The sequence below is a fragment of the Pelecanus crispus genome, unplaced genomic scaffold (assembly GCF_030463565.1).
Source record: "Pelecanus crispus isolate bPelCri1 unplaced genomic scaffold, bPelCri1.pri SCAFFOLD_38, whole genome shotgun sequence".
In the NCBI taxonomy this organism is placed as follows: Eukaryota; Metazoa; Chordata; class Aves; order Pelecaniformes; family Pelecanidae; genus Pelecanus; species Pelecanus crispus.
In genome coordinates this window covers 993725-1011695 of record NW_027461445.1, presented here as the reverse complement: position 1 = coordinate 1011695, position 17971 = coordinate 993725, and positions in this window count along the sequence as shown.

Below are 17971 nucleotides of genomic sequence, written 5' to 3'. Positions count from 1 at the left end.
GCTGCACCAGCATCTCCCTCCAAGTGCAATGCCTCTCAGAGCTAGCAAAATCTTAAAGTTTGCTAAAACCAGAAATCCATTGCTGAAGACCGACAGCGGAGCCTGGGCTGAAACCCTTCACTCCTCGAGGCTCAACCCTCACCCGTTGAGAAATGCCAAGACATTAGACGTGAGTATTTCACTGACCTTGAGGGGAATTTTTAACAGGTATACCATTTTTACATATGTATTCATGTTTGTGTGTATGCATGTGTGAATCAGTTTAAGCAGTCTGTAGATGTACGATTTAGTTTCCAAGTGAGTCTTATACTGCTGCCTTATCCTTATTCCTATAAACCGTTGACCAAGTCTGAGACTAAGAGTGGACCCAGCCGCACCTCGACTCCTCTCTGAGAAGGAGTTTAGAAAGCAAAGGGGTCTATTCTGAACCTCGTGACTCAGCGGGAGGGTCCTCCTTATCCCCTGCATACACAATCATGAATCACTTTATGAATCATTCCAACTCAGTGTAACTTAATTTTCCTTTATGCACTTCCATGTAGTAATAGAGTGAACCTTGCCATCTTCGAATCTTTAACTAAGTCACTGTTTTGACCAGTTTTCTCTAACCACTTTGTTAATCACTGATGACTGAGTGCTATTAAAATATTACAATCAAATCCTGCGATTTGCTACCAGTAAATTCTAAACTGCTACTAAATCAAACTGTGTGAAGTCACTCATTCACAATAAATTGACATAATCAGCAGGATTCATAAACCCGCATCCGTGACAGGGACTGACCTGGCCTTTGCCCTGTGCATTTTTGTGCCCTGTTTTTCTCCAAAGAGGAGGATCCAGCCTGTGTCCGTGTGTGCCCTCCCCTATGTCTCCTCCAAGAACATTTGCTCCCACTCTCCAGCCAGGACCAAACTAGGCAGAAACTTGAGACCTCCAACCCATCAGACCCAACTGTGTCACAAAAAGACAAAGGAGACTTGTATTCAAATGGAATATCTGTTTGCTGGACTGTGGATGAGCATGGGACAGCTGACCTTCCTAGAAGGTTTCTCAGCTCAAATCCAGATGAAAGGATGACCAGAACCGCCATCTCTACTAGAGTTGGAGATGCACACATATCCAAGCCCTTCATGCTACTGGGCTGGCATAGGATTGCATGTGGGTTCAGAAAGAAATTACCCTACAGTCCTTCGGTCTCTATGAAAGGGTCGATATGTGCACATCTGTTGGTTTTTTGGGTGTGGGGCTGGGGGGGGGCGGGGTGTGGTGCTGTTACCTCTTAAGTCAGGACACAGGCAATTTGAGACATCTTGCTGTTATTTGACTGTAGTTTTCCATACTGGGTTGTTGGCCTCTGCCTAAAGAATAAGGGAGTGGAATAGGGAATAAGGGAGAGGAAGAGGAAGAGGAAGAGGAAGAGGAAGAGGAAGAAAGAAGAACAGGAAGATGACTAGGAAAAAGTGGAAAAAGATAAACAGAAGAAGAATGAGCAGGAATAGAAGGAGGAAGAGGATAAGGAAGAGGAGGAGAAGGTGGATGAGGAGGAGAAAGAATAAAAAGAGGAGGAGGAACAAGAGGAGGAACAAAAGGAGAAAAGAGGAAGAAGATGAAGAGGAGGAAGAGAATGAAGAGGAAGAGGAGAAGGAGGAGGAGAATTACAGGGAGAAAGATGACAGAAAAACAAGGAAGATGAAAAGGAGGAGCAGGAGGAAAAGGAGGAGCAGATGGAAAAGGAAGACAAAGCAAAGGAGGATGAACATGAACATGAAGGAGGAATAGGAGCAACAGGAGGAGGAGGAGGAGAGGAAAAGGAAGAAGAGGAGGAAGAACAGAAGAACAAGAGGACAATGATCATGAAGGCCAGAGGGAGGAACAGGAGGAGGATGAGGAGGAACAGAAAGAGGACAAGGAGGAACAGGAGGACAAGGGACAGGAACAAGAACAGGAACAGGAAAAGGAGGAGAAGGCAGAGCAGGTAGGTAGATGTGGAGTAATTGCTGGAGGTGACTTAGACATTAGACTTAGATTTACAATTTCAAGAAAAACACAGCATTGAAGAAGCTGTCCAGATGAAATGCAGGTGGATGCAAGGAATCTATCCCATCAGGGAGTTCCCTAAGCCTGCAACCTTGGATGTCGGCAACATGAGGGGAGCCTGGTGCGCTGGCTCTAAGGGGAGTTGCCCAGAGGGAGGAGTGGTGTGGAGACACCACGGCCAAGCTCTGTGATAAGGGACTCAGAAGAGGACCATGGCACCGATAAGCTGCATAACTGATACCCTGAGCCAACAAGCTGTCATGATTTTGACAAAATACTGTCCTTTTGGTAAACTTTGCTCATTATAATATCATTATAATACCAAAACACACCTCCATCCCAAAACCTACCCGCCTCTAAGGTGAGACCACTCCTCACTGAGCCTGTGCTCTGAATTTTTCTGAGCCTGTACCTTTAAAACGAAGCGAGAAAGTTTTACACCAATCGTAACAAAAGTATGTACGACTAGAGTCCCTCAAGCTCCACCTGAAAGATAAAAGTACTATAAATTGGCCTAAGAGAGAGGGGACGTTAGGGAAGATACCATCGTGTACTACTCTGACCTCTGGGATCAGTAGACGGGCTGAGCCTCTCTTCCCCCCCATCGGGACACCTTTGGGTAAGAATCCAACACTTGGTTATACCAAGTGCACACACACACACACACCCCCCCCATCATTGCGCGAAACTTGGAAACCTCTATAGAGTCGCTTTAGGTCTGTTGATGCATCTGTGTTATTCCAAAGCTTTGGTATTTGCATGTGCCTTGCAGTCAGTGAATTTATCACCGGTAATCCAAAGAACCTGTGTGTCTGTTGCTTTAATAAATTGCTTTGATTTATTAGTCTAGTGTGATAGTGGTCATTGAACGCGACCAGACGCTTTAAGTGTGGCCGTGATAGTTCATGCAGCACGACTAGACGAAAGGTGCCTACGTTATTTGTGAATCCGTAATCGTGATAGTTCAGTGCACTGAACGCGACCGGTCTTATAACGATAAATTGGGTACCTTCCAAAGCCTCTCTTGACGCAACAGTAGAGAGGAGGAGGAAGAAAAGGAGGAACAAGAGAAGGACAAAAAAGAACAGGACTTGCCTACTGGAGGCAGTAGTCAAGGGCCCAGGTGGTGTTCCTCCAGTCCTGCCAGCGAAGAGGCAAGGGTGTGAGGAGAAGGGCACTACTAGGACAAGTCAGTAATTGGCCATGGAACTGGTGTTGGTAACAGGGCTTAGGTTCTGTGACCATGGGACGCTGTTTGCTGGTCAGCCTCTGCTGGGGAGAGAGGATCCACCTCACTAAGTAGGGCAAAGCTGTTTTCGCCAACAGGATGTCTGACCCCATAAGGAGGGCTTTAAACTGAGAAGGACGGGGAGGGAGAAAGCAACCTGCAGTCCTGTGAGGGAGTGACAGACAGGATCGCTGAGCAAAGAGCAGGGAGTGACGTGACAGGAAGGGATCAGCACATCAACAAAAGAGGCTAAAGTAGGGTCACCTCCAGCACCTGCACATAAAACAAGGAAGTGCCTACAAGACACCACTATGGAGAAAGCCCCCAAACCCTCTCTGAGAACCGAGCATGCAGACAAGCCTCTCTAAAATGCCTGTATGAGTGCACACAGCACGAGGGATAAACATGAGGAGTTAAGACATCTCTGTGCAGCTGCAGGGCTATGGTCTTGCTGGGATCACAGAGACGTGGTGGGATGGCTCCCATGACTGGAGTGTTACAATGGAGGGATGCAGGCTTTTTAGGAAGGAGAGGTTGGGAAGACGAGGAGGGGGAGTTGGCCTGTATGTGAGAGAGCATCTGGAGTGCATGGAGCTCTGCCTGGGGACGGATGAGGAGCCAGTCGAGACCTTATGGGTAAAGATTAAAAAGAGGACAGATAAAGGTGACAGGTATAGTGGGTGTCTGACCCGATGTTGTGGTTTAGCCCCAGCAAGCAACTAAGCACCACGCAGCCCCTCGCTCACTCCCCCTGCCCCGGTGGGATGGGGGAGAGAATCGGAGGAGTGAGCATGAGAAAACTCCTGGGTTGAGATAAGAACAGTTTAATAATTGAAATAAAATGCAGTAAAATAGTACCAGTAATAATAACAATATAATAATAATAGTAATAATAATATACAAAGCAAGTGATGCACAATGCAATTGTTCACACCCACTGATCGATACCCAGACAGTTCCCGAGCAGCAATCGCTGCTCCCCGGCCAACCCCCCCCAGTTTCTATACTGAGCATGACATCATATGGCATGGAATAGCCTTTGGTCAGTTTGGATCAACTATTCTGGCTGTGCCCCCTCCCAGTTTCTTGTGCACCTAGTAGAGCATGGGAAGCTGAAAAGTCCTTGACTGGCATGAGCAGTACTTAACAACAACTAAAACGTCAGTGTGTTATCAACATTCTTCTCATCCTAAATCCAAAACACAGCACTATGCCAGCTGCTAGGAAGAAAATTAACTCTATCCCAGCCAAAACCAAGACACATCACAAGCACCTGCACAAGCCAGGGCTATGGTCCTGCCTTATCACCTACTCACCAACCTATGACATCACAAAGAGTGGCAGAAGCCAGCTGCATGCTCCTGCCCTAATAGCTGCAGACACACCCTTGACATCATAAGCACCTGCACTGGCCAGTTGTCCATTCATTCCCAGTCGCCTACTTAGACACCAGTGACATCACAAGCAGCTGCACAAGCCAGCTGCATACTTCTGCCTTATCAGCTACTCAGCCATCAGCGACAACATCAGCGGCTGCAGAAGCCAGGGACTTTTTCCTGCCCTCTCAACTACTTTGCAACATGACATCACAAGCACCTGCACAAGCCACAGCCATGCTTCTGCCTTATCACCTACTCAGCAACCTATTGTTACCTGGAAATAAAGCTCCCAAAACCAAAAGTTGTTTTGAAAGGAGATATTGCTTTATTCTGCGCAGGGTGCAAGGTGGAAGAATTCCACAAATCAACCACACCAAGTTTGGATTCTATTCCCTTATTTATACATTGAATATACAATCTCCACACCTTTCTAATACATAATCATTAACCTGTCTTCGTGCGCTCATCTTCATTGGTTAACAGTTTACTCGCATAGTCTTTAAAGCTATAGTGTCTTTTTAATTCACTGCGCTTGTGCAGGAGGAGTCAGGGGGGTACTTGCTTCAGTCCCTAATTGGGTCGGTGGTCGCGATCTCCCCCTGCCCGAATTACCTCTTACCCAGTTTTTTCTATTATGTGCATGCCCCTTTTGTTCTGCCATCCCCTTATCTTTGAAGGTCAGCAACCATCCGCTTAGCCATCCTCCCTTCCTTTTTACATTTTATCAATGTAGCAAAATATGCATCACTTCACTGCTACTCAAGGACTGTATTTCATTAGTATAACAAGATCTACTACTTAAAGGCATAGGATCATATTTCATTAGTACAACAAAATCTGCTACCAAAATCTACTACTTAAAGGCAACACTATGACATGACAAAAAGCTGCAGAAGCCATCTGCATGCTCCTGCCCTGATAGCTGCAGAGACACCCTTGACACCCAGCAAGGCAAAGGGCTCCGGAGCGGAGGATCGCGATGGGGTACCCTTCCTAAAGCGGCAAATCGGTGGCAAAAGTGCAAGGCAAAAGCGCAGGGAGGGAGGGTACCCCAGCCCCCCCACCCCAAGCGGGAAAGAGTGAGCTCCTGACAAGAGGCAGCTCTGACTCAGCATGGGCAGGGACAAGAGCGACGGTGGCCTAACCCCCTCACGTACAAAAGCAGCCCTCAGGGAGCACGAGGGATCAGGAGCACAGTGAACAGGACAGGCAAACAGGGTGTGGCACGGCAGTTTGTGTGGCACTTTGCACAGGCGGGGCATGCGGGCAGGGCACAGTCCCCTCCTGGCTCTAAAGGGAAACTCAACTAGTGGTCATCGCCCTCTCAGGAGAGGACCTAGCAGCTATGGTTTCCACTCACCCAAAAGCCATCGCCACAAGGAATGCGGCGACCCAGACGGAGCTCCTGCACAAACATACAGCCGTCCAGGTCTCTGGCTTCAGGGAGTGCCTGAGCCTGTCACTCATACCAGAGGGCAGCACAGACAACAGCTGATTTCAGTGTGACCAAGTGAATGATCTGCTCAGCCTGGTGGCAGAGCTGAAAGAGAGTGGAAAGGCTGAGGAGTATCAGGGAGTGTGAGAGGGAGATAGATTGGTGGAGCCACACCCTACCATCCCTGGTGCCAAGGCAGCAGATGGAGGCTCCACAAGGAGCAGAGGCTCCCCTACCCTCTTGCCAGGAAGCAGAAGGAGGGGACCTCAGAGACAGGGGGGGAATGGAAACAGGTCCCTGCTCGGGACAGCAGGCGAATCCCCTCCCGGCCTCCCTTACCTTCCCAGTTGCCCTTACACAACAGATGTGGGGCTCTGGTACTTTGAGGGCCAGGCAAATGAGGATGTAGGTGACGGTCCATCCAGGGGGTTGCCTAGGGCAAGTGAGTCAGCCCCACGCATTATGACTGCTTCTGTTAAGAAAAAAAGGAGGGTAACTGTCACAGGCGATTCCCTCCTGTGGGGAACAGGGGGCCCAATATTCTGACCAGACCCATCCCACAGGAAAGTCTGCTGCCTCCCTGGGGCCCAGGTTAGAGACGTTACTAAGAAACTCCCCGATCGGGTACAGCCCTCTGATTCTTACCTGCTGTTCGTTATGCAGGTTGGCAGTGATGAGGTTGCAGAGAGAAGTCCAAAAGCGATCAAAAGGGACTTCAGGGCACTGGGACAATTGGTTGAAGGATCGGGAGCACAGGTAGTGTTTTCCTCAATCCTGTCAGCGGCAGGGAAGAATACTGAAAGGAATAGGAAAGCTCAGCTGATTAACAGGTGGCTCAGAGGCTGGTACCATCGGTGGAATTTTGTTTTTTTCGATCATGGGGAGGTTTACACAGCATCAGGCCTGCTGGCGGCAGATGGAGTTCAGCTATCTCCAACAGGGAAAAGGATCCTCGTTCATGAGTTGGTGGGGCTCATCGAGAGGTCTTTAAACTAGGTTCGAAGGGGGAAGGGGATATAAGGAGGCTCGCTAGAGAGGAGCCCAAGGGTGGCATGGCAACATTGGGGGTGAAATCAATAGCCCATCGCAAGTGCATCTACACCAATGCATGCAGCATGGGCAACAAACAGGAGGAGCTGGAAGCCCTTGTGCAGCAGGATGGCTATGACATAGTTGCCATCACAGAAACGTGGTGGGACGATTCTCATGACTGGAGTGCTGCACTGGATGGCTATAAGCTCTTCAGAAGAGATAGAGGCAAGGAAGGAGAGGTGGTGGGGTGGCTCTGTATGTTAGGGAGTGTTTCAATTGTATAGAGCTTAACAATTGTGATGATAAGGTTGAGTGCTTATGGGTAAGGATGCCCTCATCCTTGGGGAAGGCCAACAAGGCAGACGTCGTGCTGGGAGTCTGTAATAGACTACCCAACCAGGGTGCAGAGATAGATGAAGCATTCTATAAGCAGATGGCAGAAGTCTCACAATCGCTAGCCCTTGTTCTTGTGGGGGACTTCAACTTGCCGGACATCTGCTGGAAATACAACACAGCAAACAGTCTTGGAGGTTCCTGGAGTGTGTGGAAGATAACTTCCTGACATAGCTGGTAAGTGAGCCTACCAGGGGTGGTGCCTCGCTTGACCTGCTGTTTACAAACAGAGAAGGACTCATGGGAGATGTCGCGGTTGGAGGCCATCTTGGGCTTAGTGACCATAATACGATATGATAGAGTTTTTGATTCTTGGCAAAGCAAGGAGGAGGCCAGCAAAACCACTACCATGGACTTCCAGAGGGCAGACTTTGGCCTGTTCGGGACGCTGGTTGGGAAAGTCCCTTGGGAGGCAGTCCTGAAGGGCAAAGGGGTCCAGGAAGGCTGGGGGTTCTTCAAGAAGGAAGTCTTAAAGGTGCAGGAGCAGGCTGTCCCCATGTGCCGTAAGACGAACCATCAGGGAACATGACCAGCCTGGCTGAACAGGGAGCTTTTGCTGGGACTCAGGGGAAAAAGGAGAGTTTACCACCTTTGGAAGAAGGGGCAGGGAACTCAAGAAGAATACAGGGACCTCGTTAGGTCATGCAGAGAGGAAATTAGAAATGCAAAAGCCCAGCTAGAACTCAATCTGGCCACTGTTGTAAGAGATAATAAAAAATGTTTCTACAAATACATTAACAACAAAAAGCGAGCCAAGGAGAATCTGCATCCTTTATTGGATGCAGGGGGGAGCATTGCCACCAAGTATGAGGAAAAGGCTGAGGTACTTCATGCCTTCTTTGCCTCTGTCTTTCATAGCCAGACCAGTTATCCCCAGGGCATTCAGCCCCCTGAGCTGGAAGACAGGGATGGAGAGCAGAATGAAGCCCCCATAATCCAGGAGGAAGCAGTTAACGACCTGCCACACCACCTGGACACTCACAAGTCTATGGGGCTGGATGGGATTCACCCGAGAGTACTGAGAGAGCTGGCAGAGGAGCTTACCAAGCTACTCTCCATCATCTACCAGCAGTCCTGGTTAACAGGGAAAGGTCCCTGATGACTGGAGGCTTGCCAATATGACGCCCATCTACAAGAAGGGCTGGAAGGAGGACCCGGGAAACTACAGGCCTGTCAGCCTGACCTCAGTGGCAGGAAAGATTATGGAGCATTTCATATTGAGTGAGCTCAACAGCCGTGTGCAGGTCAGCCAGGGGATCGGGCCCAGCCAGCATGGGTTTATGAAAGGCAGGTCGTGCTTGACCAACCTGATCTCCTTCTATGACCTGTTGACCTGCCTAGTGGATGAGGGAAATGCTGTGGATGTCATCTACCTGGACTTCAGTAAAGCCTTTGACACCATCTCCCTCAGCCTTCTCCTAAGGAAGCTGGCGGCTCATGGCCTAGACAGATATACTCCTCGCTGGGTAAAAAACTGGCTGGATGGCTGAGCCCAGAGAGTTGTGGTGAATGGAGTTAAATCCAGTTGGCGACTGGTCACAAGCGGTGTTCCCCGGGGCTCAGTTTTCGGGCCAGTCTTGTTTAATATCTTTATCAATGATCTGGATATCTTTTAATATATAATATTTAATATTTATTTTTATATATATTTATTATATCTTTTAATATTTATTATGTAGTATTTTATTTAATATCTTTATCAATGATCTGCAGCACTCAGGGCATGTCAGCATCCCCAGCAGAGCCGTCCCATGCTCTTTCAACTCGCTTGGTTGCTGCCATTCCAGAGACCGACATGGCTGCCTGCCAGCCCCGTGCCCCAGGACTACAGCTCCCGGCGTGCCCTGGGAACCAACATGGCCTCCCAGTAGCCCCATGCCCCAGGACTACAGCTCCCGGCGTGCCCTGGGAACCAACATGGCCTCCCAGTAGCCCCGTGCCCCAGGACTACAGCTCCCGGCGTGCCCTGGGAACCAACATGGCCTCCCAGTAGCCCCATGCCCCAGGACTACAGCTCCCGGCGTGCCCTGGGAACCAACATGGCCGCTCAGCAGCCCCATGCCCCAGGACTACAGCTCCCGGCGTACTGCGGGCGCTCTGTCCTGCTGTTTGACCCTGCGGGGACACCGTCCCTGGGGCCGGCCCCGCTCCCCCCAAGGCCCCATTGCCGCCTCCCCGGGGCTGCCCCGGGCCCGGCCTTGGAGCCCCGGTGGAGCCGGGAGGAGGAGGAGGAGAGAGGGAGAGAGCAGCAGAGAGGGGTGGGGCAGGGTGGTGGGGTGGCCAGAGAGGGATGGGAGGAGAGCGGGACGGGAGACGGACAGAGGGACGAGGAGAACAGGGGAGGAGCTGGGCAGGAAGTGGAGGAAGGAAAAATACTGGTGAGGAGCTGGCACAGGGGTAGAGCGGGAAAGAGATGGAGGGCAAGGGGCTGGGGAGGTGCAGGAAAGAAAACAGCGCTAAGCAGCAGGACAGGGAGAGAGAGAAGGAGAAGGGCAGGAAGGAGGACAGAGGGATGGACAGACACAGGCAGGGTGAGGGAGCAGGGCGGGGCAGCAGAGAGAGAGAAAAGGCAGCAGGAGAGCAGAGTGAGAGAGAAACGGAACAGGGATCAGGACAGCGGGAGAAAGGGGAAAGGGTGCGAGGAAAAAGGAAGGGGAGAGAGCGCGGGACAGAGAGCAAGGGAAGGATGGGAAACAATCCAGAGAGACTGAGAGCCAGAGGGATGCGGATGAGGACAAGGAGGTGGAGAAGGAGAGAAGAGCAATGGCCTCCAGGATGGAGGTGGAGGAGGAGCAAAACGGGCTGGCGAGCAGGGTGGAGGCCCAGAGAGAAGGGAGAAGCAGAGGCAGCTGAGCAGGGGAGAGAGGCAGGAAAGAGGGGACAGGCTGCAGGACAGAGAGGAAGAATAAAGCCAGGAAGCAGGAGAGGGCAATAGAAAAGATGAGAGAGATGTAGAGAAAGAAGAAAATAGCAACAGGACAGAGAAGGAGGAATTAGAAAATACAGACAGGGAGTCAGACAGAGAAAGAAGAAGAAAGAAAAAAATAGCAATGGGCTAAAGACAGAGAGGGAGGAATTAAAAAATGGGGGCAGGGAGACGGACAGAGAGCAATGGGGAGAGACACAAAAGAGCAATGATGGGCAACTGCCCCCATTTCTTGAGCAGTCCCCAAGAACTGCATTACTGGGGGCCTCAAGGAATGTGCTGCCTGCAAAAGCCCTGCCCTTGGGCCTAATCCTGCACCCTAATAATTGGCATCACCTTGCAGAGTGGCCAGGAGTGGGGAGAAAAGCCCAGGTGGGAGGAAAACAATTGCCCAGCTTTGGTTTTTTTCTTGGTTTGCTTGTTGGTTTTGCTTTTAAAATAATACTATTTAGGCTCTAAATTCAACTTGCAAGGAAAAAGGAACCAGGCATACCAGGCTGGACACATTTCAAGCCTGAATCCATTCAACAGCCACGCAAACCACCGCTCGCTCCCGCTGTGCACACTCCACCGCCTGCCTGCAGGTACAGGCAGCCGCCCTGTTTCTTGAGTGCTCCCCAGGAGCAGCACCACCAGACAGCTCAAAAAACCCTCCTGCCTGCAAAACCTTGAGCATGGGTTAATGGGGGACAATTTCTCCTCTCTTCAGGCCTGCTGGTTAAAGACTCATCCATCAGGAGATGGCTCCGGACCATGCCAGGGCCAGCGGCGCTGCTTTCTGGATGCCATGGCGGCGATGGGCAGAGGGACCGGTTGTCAAATCCCAGGTCTGGGTACCCGTGGCGGGTGTGAGGGTCTCCCCTGCCTGGCTTTTCCCAGCAAAGTCGCAGCCGGTGCTGTCCCCGTGCTGCAGCCCCGGGGCCAAGGCTCAAGGAGCCGGGCATTTCTGTGGGTGCTGCACCCTGCTGGGCCCCAGCGCCGTCCGCCTTGGGCTTCCCCCGCTGTTCTCTCCAGCTCTGCTTTCTGCCGGGACCGGGGACACCGCAGAATGCCTTGCCTGCTCCCCACAGCCGTCCTGACCCATGTCTGCAGCTTGTACCAACGTTGTGTCCACAGCACCCAGCGTGTGATTTGGGGGTGGCAGGTCTCTTGTGGCACCCTGGGAATGGGGACAAAGCAAACGCCATCGCTCTCTGTCACGAATGCAGGTTTGTGAATCCTGCTGATTATGTCGATTCACTATGAATGAGTGACTTTACACAGTTTGATTTAGTAAAAGTTAGAATTTACTTGTAGCGAATTGCAGAATTTGATTATAATATTTTCAATAGCACTCAATCATCAATGATTAACAAAGTGATTAGACAAAATTGATCAAAACAGTGACTTAGTTACAGATTCGAAGATGGCAAGGTTCACTCTATTACTACATAGAAGCACATAAAAGAGAATTAAATCACAACAAGTTAAAATGATTCATAAAAGCATTGCGTATATATGGAATAAAAGCAAGGTGGGGGGGGGGGGGGGGGGGCGCTCCCGTTGAGTCACGAGGTTCAGAACAGACCCCCTTGCTTTCTAAACTCCTTCTCAGAGAGGAGCCCAGGTGCGGCTGGGCCCACTCTTAGTCTCAGACTTGGTCAACGGTTTAGGAGAGTAATGCTATAAGAATAGTACAGCAATATAAAACTCCTTTTAAAATTAAATCATACATCTACAAAACTACTTAAATTGATTCATGCATGCACACTTACAACTATAAATGCATGTATGAAAATAGTATACCTGTTAAAAATTCCCCTCGAGTTTAGTGAAATACTCACATCTAATGCCTTGGCATTTCTCAACGGGCGAGAGTAGAGTCTCGAGGAGTGAAGAATATCAGCCGCCCAGGCTCCATTGTCGATCTCTGGCAATGGAGTTCTGGTAGCAGCAGACTTTCGGAGTCTGCTAGTTTTCGCTGACTCTCAGAGACATTTTGATCAGAGGGAGATGCTGGTGCGGCCTGCAGCGGTCCAGGAGAGCTCAAAGGGCCTCACTTAGGACTGCCGTTTATAGGATTGTGAGATGATTGACTTTAATCGCCAGTAAATTTCCATCCGAGCCACAATTCGGGTCGGCTTGTTGCTGGAATTCTAGCAGCGATGGTACCACTCTGTTTCAAGGCTGTCTGGGGTAGCTGTTTGTTCTCATTCTCCTCGTTAGCCATAATATGAATCTTGATAAGGACAGAGCCGCTCTCTGCTCCAGCCATGTAGGAGTTTCTGGTACAATTAAGGGGCGCTTAACTGACCAACTCGCTACACAAAAGCTGTGGCCTGGAATTCCTGAGATTGTAAAGCAGCCGAAGTAAAGGGGAAAAACAACAGAAAAACGGCGGGGGGAGATGTACCACCACACTCTTTTTTGATCTTTGTCCCCAGGGTGAGCAAGTGGAGATGTACCATGTGCTGAAGAGCGTCCTGCAGGGAGGTGACAGCTGATTGCAGAGCAATACTGAGACCCGCCTGACAGCCAAGGCAGCCGGTGGCCACAGAGCAGCCCAGGTGAGCTGGTTCTCTTGGAGGCCACCAGAACAGCCTTGCTCTGCCCCTGGTTTTGGTGAGATATGGAGCAGCACAGAGATGTTTCTCAGGCCTCCAGGCCTGAGGAGGGTTTCCCAGTGACCCCGTGAGAGATCCTGCTCCCAAGAAGCACCTCCCGATAGAGCAAAGGCTGTATCCAGCCACCCAGCGCTGAGTACGGCTGCCTCAAGGGGTCTTGCGGGTAGGATGGGGTCATCTGCCTGGTGGCTGTGGCACAGAAACAATGAGCTGAAGCCCCGTGGTCATGGCTGGCTGCTTCAAAGTCTCCGAGTGCCTCGGCCTTTCTCCCCAGGAGCATTTAACCTGGGCACTTTTTCAGTGTGTGAAGATGGATGCTGGTGACATCTGGTGGCTCCATCTCACTCCCACTTCAGAGTTATGATGTCTGAGATCCGGGGCCACCTGAAGGCCCTGGCAGAGATCTCCAGGGAGTTTGTGTTCCATTTTCTGATATCTTAGGGCTACAGTGTGCTAGGGTTATGGGGTGACAGGGTTATGCTAGAGTTTAAGCAAGTTACAATTAAAGCGTGTTACTGTTAGGAGAGAATCTGGGTTTGTTGTCCCTGGTTCCTGGGGTTAGGTTTTTTTTACCTTACCTTGTGTTCTGTGTGGTCTTTTTTTGTGGAGAGTCCTTTTTTTTCAGTTTGTTTGCGATTTTAGGGTTTGGAATGGGGCCTTTGGTTTGTGTGCGATGTTTCTTCTGGTTGTTTTTTTGCTGTTCTGGTGGATTGTGTTGTGTTTTCTGTCTTGAAACCATCATTTCTGGTCTAACATGTCTACTTCATGTCAGGCAGTGTCACTTCTGGTGTGCTCTGACTCATTTCTGGCAAGTCGGTAGGTAGGTTGCTAGGTAGGTAGGTATGGAGGACTTGCGGTCCATGGAGAATGACTGCCAGGTGACTAATGGGCAGTTCTGTGGAGGGGTGAGAGGACTTCTGGCCCATCGGTAATGACTGCCAGAGGACTAAATGTGCTTCTGAGTTTGTGTGGACTTCCAAATTCATGGTAATTTCTCCTGCCTTGAGGAAGAGCCCTGGGAAGACACCAGCTGCACAGAAGGACAAGGGTTTCCCCAAGGGTACATAGCTTTTTGGTTTTTGCTTTTGAGTAAGCAATCTGCAAAGAGGCTGCTGTCATTAATTTTGGTGACATTTTGTAAAGTCCTGCACTGAGTTCCGTGTGACTTGAAGCATTGCTGACAAAATAGTGGAGGTTTGCCTGGGTGTTGTGGATGCTTCAGGTTTGAACGTCTGCTCGTGGTGGTGACTTCATGCAGTCCTTAGCTCGTGTCTCAAGGCACAACGTGTGCTTAGGACGAGGTTCATCATCCATGCTAGTGGATGTGAATCTGTATTTCAAATAGATTTCTTGATCGTTTTGGGTAGTGGGGGGTGAATTTCTTGTCAGATCTGATTCCATCATCCTTGGTTTTGCCTCTTCATGTGGCTGGCGAAGAGCTCGTAGGAAGAGCAGGAGGAGGGACAGTGCTGCCGTTTCCACATTGACTGCTTGTACTGGAGTTATCAGGGTTCTCTTCCATACGCAGTTTCTTTGCAGGCATCTCTTGAAGCCACTTGTCTGTTTTGTGAGAGGTAGTGGACTTAACGGGAAACCTGCTTTAACATTTTTTGGTTGTTTTTGCATTCTTTGGCAATATCTACTTAAAAGTCTACTTCAGCAAAAGAAGAAGAAATCACTTCTGATTTCTGTGTCTGACTAAAAGGACTAAGCTGATGACAGAGAGAACTGATGTGAAGAGCCATTATTTTGGCATTATTCGGTACCACATCCGACTTGTTGTGCTTTCCCTGTGTGTAGGGTGGTGGTTTGCACATGGCACTGCTCTGCGCTGCTGGGTCCATGTCCCTTTTTGCAGTTAAAGGTTTTTCTCTCTGAAAATTTAAACCTGATAATTTAAATTAGTATGCCTAAAGGTAGGGAAAAGAGGCCTTTTACTTACAAGAGCAGTTATAACACATGCTGTAAAACTGACTCTTAATCTCTAAAAAAAAATCAACAGGTGCCTCCCATCTGTTGTTGGTAAATGAGGAGCTATACAATAGTATAGTTTCACACTTTATTTTTTGGGAAAATCTCCAGGTTTAAGCCACAGGTCTTAATGACAAATGGCAACATTAATATTGCAGTGGATTTACATAGAACATCACATTTTTAACGATGATTGATGCAGAGTATTTGTGGCGCCTGTGTTTAATGCCTGGTGTTCCACATCCTTTCCTCTCAGAGCTGCGATCAGAATCTTCATGCGGAGGAGAGCTGTTTGCCTCGTGACCTCGTGAAGAAAATCAAGAGCAGAAAGGAAGAAGTGGGCCTGATGGCAAACCCAATGTCAAGAACCTGCTCCCATGGGCCAGAGGTCAGTCTTGGTCTTGCTGTCAGTGAAGCGAAGCTGTGTGACGGGGCGGTGATGCTGGTGCTGGGGCGGTGATGGAGGCCTCCATCCTCCCGGCGTTGGTGCAAATCAGCATGGTTTCTCCCACGGGCGCCCACCACCCGGAGCGATGCCCCCTCTCCCCACCCTCTCGGTGGCCATCCCCAGCCCAGCTCAGGCACCTGTGGGGTGGGAAGGGGCTGCGTTAGCCCCCGTGCCCCACCTCCCACTGAGCAAATGACCGCAGGCAGAGAGAGGCGCTGCAAAGCGAACAGCCAACACTTTTAATAAAATAAGGAAGAAGCAGGGATGTGGGAGAGGGCTGGGACTGGGGCTGGAGCAGGTGGGTGCAGGTCTCTGCCTCCGGATCTCCCCCTGCGCGTGGGTGCTGCGGGGGACGGTGCTGGACTGATGGCTATGGGTAGCCATTGCTGTCGGCTATCTCCATGTCGATCTCCCTCTGCACAAAAACTGCAGCTGGCCCAGTGACATGTGCAGGGCCGCCCGCTGCCGCTGCTCCTGGACAGCTTCTTCCTGCGCTCGCGCTCGGGCCGCTGCTCGGGTGTGATGGGCACCGACTCCTCCTGCTCCTCCAGTGGGGTGGGCGCAGCCGTGAGGCCCCCGAGGGCCAGCACGGGGTGGGTGGGGGTGCGTGGCAGCCACGGCAGCATGCGCAGGTGCTGGGGCAGCCCCTCACGTGGGGTTTGGCCCACCGTGGGTGACAGGCGCAGCCAGCTTGGCTGCTTGGGTTTGGCAGAAGCCCCAGTGTGTGCCTTGCTGCTCGATGCTGCCTCCAGTGCTGTCTCCTTCCTGCCGTGAGGCAGGGGCTTGGAGTCAGCCACGCTGGGTCTCGGGGCCACGGGCAGGGTCTTGGGGAGTCTGGGGGTGCCCCCACTGGGGCCGGGCTGTGGCTCCAGGTCGGGCAGTTGGTGTCCCAGCCCCACCACCTTCACTCTTTGCCCCAGCGGGTGGAAACTCTGGATGGAGCTCAGCAAGTGCCCTCAGGTCATTGCGGGGTGTCCTCAGCCCTGTGGTGTGGCTGCTGTTCCTAGGGATGCTGTTTCCCGCCTGCGGTGGGGATGCTGGCAGTGGGGCTGTCAGCGGCAGGAAGGGGCAGAGATGGCGGTAGCAGGGGTGTTGGTACCAGGCCGCGGTGGGGATGCTGTTTCGGGGCGGTGGTTCCTTTTAGCAGCCGCACAGTTCAGTAGACTGGGCTGGGGGAGGGTCCCTGGGCTGGGCGCGGGGCCGGAGCTCCAGGCCCATGGTTTAAGGACTCCATGCTGCAGGGTTTTGGTGGACTGGCTGCATTAAACCTGTCCCCTCCTGCTGCACAAAGGACCTTTACCCCTGGCATCGCCCCGGGTTCTAGGTTGCTTGGCGGGGACGTTGTTGGATTTGGATGCTCTCCGCTTGCTGCTTCCTGCCTGCTGCCCGCTGCCGCCTGCTGCATCGCCGTCCCCGTCCATCTTCCTCTGCAAGAGAGTATTTGAGTGTTTGGCCACCCGGCACACCACCACCATCTTCTTTTTCTTTGGTGAGATGGTGTCCCGTGGGGCACTCACTCTTGCATGTTGTGTCTTGCAGGTGCTGGCTGGCACGGAGCGCTTGGCCTTCTTGCCGCCCGCCTCTCCTGAGCTGGCCACCATTTGGCAGGAGACGGTGCCCGGCGGCAGTGGCAAGCGGGTCAAAAGCACCCGGGGCTGCCTCCACAGTGCCTCCTCCAGCAGCTGGTCCATGCGGGGTGGATGGCGCCGGGGGGCAGCCGGGGGCATCACCGCCGCCACTCGCTGTCTGCTGCAGCCGCCCTCTGCCCTGTAGTCCAAGAGGTGGGGGAGGTTGTTGAGGGAGGAGGTCAAGTTGGGGATGTTGGGGACATCGGAGATGGCGTCCTTGCCATCCCCCAGCCCGCCACCACCACTCCCTCCTCGGGGCAGCCTCCCTCTGCCACATACTTGGAGAGGTCAGGGACCTTGGTGGTCAAACTGGGGACACTGGCAGCAGAGGTGGTGTTCTCGCTGTCCCCTAGCCGCACCACGACCGCTTGGTCTTGGTGGCACTTGCTGTCCGCCATGTCCTCCAAGAATTCACGGAACTCAGTGAGGAAAGCGTTGGTGGTGAGGCTGTTGGGGAAATCAAGGATATGAGGGCGGGTGTCCTTGCTGTCCCCCAGGCCTGCCGCCACCACTCAATCCTTGGGGCAGCCGCCCTCCGCCACGTACTCGGAGAGGTCGGGGAACTCCTGGAGGAAAGCAGACAAGTCAGGGACATCAGAGACGGTGTCCTTGCTGTCCCATAGACCCGCCACCGCCGCTTGCTCTTTGGGGCAGCCGCCATCTGCCGCATACTCAGAGAGGCTGGGGAGCTGGTGGAGGAAGTCAGTCAAGCTGGGGCTGTCAGGGACATCAGGGACAGTGTCCTCGCTGTCCATGTTGTTGAGCCAGGTGAGCATGTAGTTGGCGGTGGTGTTCTGTACCTGCTCAGGAATGCCTTTGGTGAAGGCATATGGCCCCTGCTTGGACAGCTCCGTGGGCTTCCCTGTGGCTGCCGGGGTGGTCACCACTGCT